We start from the raw sequence: 3,360 nt of genomic DNA, 5'->3' as shown, positions 1-3,360 counted from the left end.
AAAGAGTAAAAGAGTATTAAATATCCACTCGTATTCATATCAAGTTGTTTTTTGAAACTTTAGAAAGTGTCTACACATGTTTTTTTACCAGTTTACCTCATCTTTTATATTGATTTCAAATTTTAGCACAAGGTCATCAATTTCAAGGGAGGAGGCAAGTCGATTACATCAACCCCAGTGCTTAACTGGTACTTATTTTATCGACCCTCAAAGGATGAAAGGCAAAATTGACCTTGGTAGAATTTAGACTCAGAATGTAAAGATGGAGAAAATGCCATTAAGCATTTTTCCCAGCTCACCGCCTTACCTCATCTTTCATATTGAAAAAAGAACAATGCAATCAGATCAAATCTTTTATACTGACTCTAAAGAATCTTAGTGATATTAGTTGGATATCCAGAAAGTCAGCAACAAAAGCTATTGTAGTTCTAAAAAGAATTTGGGGTGATGAGATAGAGAATGATACTTTTAAGCAGCTCATTAGAGTAAAAGTATCAACTGAAAACAGTACTAATGAATTCTTAGTTATTCTTATATTCTGGAATAAACTGCTAATGAAGGCTTTCAATTTATCTCCATTTTTACAGAAAAGTAACCTAGATGCATGGCATCTTGGGCAAGTGTCTTCTACTATAGCCTCGGGCCGACCAAAGCCTTGTGAGTGGATTTGGTAGACGGAAACTGAAAGAAGCCCATCGTATATATGTATATGTGTGTGTGTGTGTGTGTGTGCGTGTGTGTGTCTGTGTGTGTGTGTCTGTGTTTGTCCCCCTAGCATTGCTTGACAACCGATGCTGGTGTGCTTATGTCCCCATCATTTAGCGGTTCAGCAAAAGAGACCGATAGAATAAGTACTAGGCTTACAAAGAATAAGTCCAGGGGTCGATTTGCTCGACTAAAGGCGGTGCTCCAGCATGGCCACAGTCAAATGACTGAAACAAGTAAAAGAGAGTAAAGAGAGTATGTGAAAGCAGCTTCTTGTTTGATTCCGTTTTTTTGGAAAAGATATGAAAAATATGCAAAATGAGTAGGTTTCAATTCAAACGAATTGAAAATGAAGTGACTGAGTTGGCTCAAGAATGTGATAATACAGAAAACATAAGCAGAGAGAATGTAAAAACAAAAGATTCCATGATGAAGTTTCAGAAGATAAAGGAATATTTGACACTAAAAAGAAATCCATGATCGAATCCTATTACTTGATATATCATCCCCAATGATATCAAGTATATGCCTTGATATCTGGAACTACGCGAGAGTTTCATTCATTACAAAGAAATAGTCAGCACTTTCATAAGGGCAACTTCAAAAGTTAAGAAACTGGTTGTCATCATCACCACCACCTTCATCATCATCATCATCATAATAATCATCATCATCATCATCATTGTCATCATCATCATCATCATCATCGTCATCATCATCATCATCATCATTTCTGGCATGGTTTCTCTGGTTGGATGCCCTTCCTAACATTAGCCATTTTATAGAAGATTACCATCTTCAACACTTCATCCCATGTCTTCCTGGATTTTCCTCTTCCATTTAAATTCATCCATCATTAATGGGATGTGATCCATTATTTCTAACTTGTTCACATTGTGCCACATTCTGTTTTTTGACCTCACTAATACTTAATGCAGACCTTACTGTCTTCAATCACCTGTGACGCTTCAAGTCCCACCTTTGTTCTACAATAGGCAAGGGTTGATTGTCTGAGTTAGATTTGCTTGCCATTAAAGGAGATTTGGCTAATGAGGTGAGTTATTAAAATGTAATGTATCTTTTAACTTTTGCTTGTTCCAGTCATTAGACTGTGGCCATGCTGGGGCACCACCTTGAATTTTTAGTCAACTGAATTGCCTCCCATACTTTATAAAGCCTGGTACTTATTTTATTGGCCTCTTTTGCTGAACTGCTAAGTTACAAGGATGCAAACACACTGTTGTAGGCACTCCATCGCTTACGACGTCGAGGGTTCCAGTTGATCCGATCAACGGAACAGCCTGCTCGTGAAATTAACGTGCAAGTGGCTGAACACTCTACAGACACGTGTACCCTTAACGTAGTTCTCGAGTATATTCAGCATGACACAGTGTGACAAGGCTGACCCTTTGAATTACAGGCACAACAGAAACAGGAAGAAAGAGTGAGAGAAAGTTGTGGTGAAACAGTACAGCAGGATTCGCCACCATCCCCTGCCGGAGCCTCGTGGAGCTTTAGGTGTTTTCGCTCAATACACACTCACAACGCCTGGTCTGGGAATCGAAACCACGAGTCCGCTACCCTAACCACTGGGCCATTGAGCCTCCACTAAAACACACTAACACCAGTTATCAAGCAGTGATGGGGGAGAAACATTCACACACACACATAGATATGTATGCATACCTGCAATGGGCTACTTTCAGTTTCTGTCTAACAAATCCACTCACAAGGCTTTGTCCAGCCTGGGGCTATAGTTGAAGACATTTGCCCAAGGTGTGACACAGTGGGACTGTACCCAGAACCATGTGGTGGGGAAGCAAGCTTCTTAACACACAACTACGCTGAATTGACAACTTTGCTAAAATGAAGCTTCAACAAAAGAAACCATTTGTAGGTCTTTCTTGCCCTTCTCACACAGCTTTGTTTTGTTGTCGTTTTATGTCTAAAATTAAGCCAATAGCCATGAACTTTTGTACTTGACTGGTACTTTATTTCATTGATTCTGGAGCTATGGAGTTGATTTTGGTAGGATTTGAACTCAGAAATGTAAAGAGTTGAAATATAGCACAAGAAATATTTTCTTGATGCTCTACCAATTCTAGAGCAGATGTCTAGTTAATACCACCAATACCAGTACTTGACTAACATTCACTGTTTTTGCCAGTCATAAACCTTGATAATTATAATGATTTTTGACATTGGCACCGAGCCCTACATTTTTAGCATTATGGTTCATGATTATAGAGTTGAGCAAATAAGATAATAATTATTAAACCAATATCACATTTACTAGTTTATGTTAATTAGCAGAGAGAGAGAGAGAGAGAGAGAGGGGGAGAACTCAGCAAAATAACATTTACTCTACAATGTTTGATCAGACTTTATAACTAAAGAGAATAACAAGAACTGAGTCTAAAGTTCTAAACATTATTTGTAAATGTCTGGAAGTTCTTAGCTCACAATAGAGTTCAGAAATGTATATATATGTATGAGTGTATGTGTGTGTCTGCTTATATATTTATATATGTATATATTTATATACATATAGAAATATACTTACAGTTATATGCATAATATATACACACACGTTTTATGTGTATGTGTGTATGTATATTTATATATATATATATATATATATATATATATATATAT

The sequence above is a fragment of the Octopus bimaculoides genome, chromosome 11 (genome assembly GCF_001194135.2).
Source record: "Octopus bimaculoides isolate UCB-OBI-ISO-001 chromosome 11, ASM119413v2, whole genome shotgun sequence".
NCBI classification, from domain to species: domain Eukaryota; kingdom Metazoa; phylum Mollusca; class Cephalopoda; order Octopoda; family Octopodidae; genus Octopus; species Octopus bimaculoides.
This window is presented reverse-complemented; position numbering follows the sequence as displayed.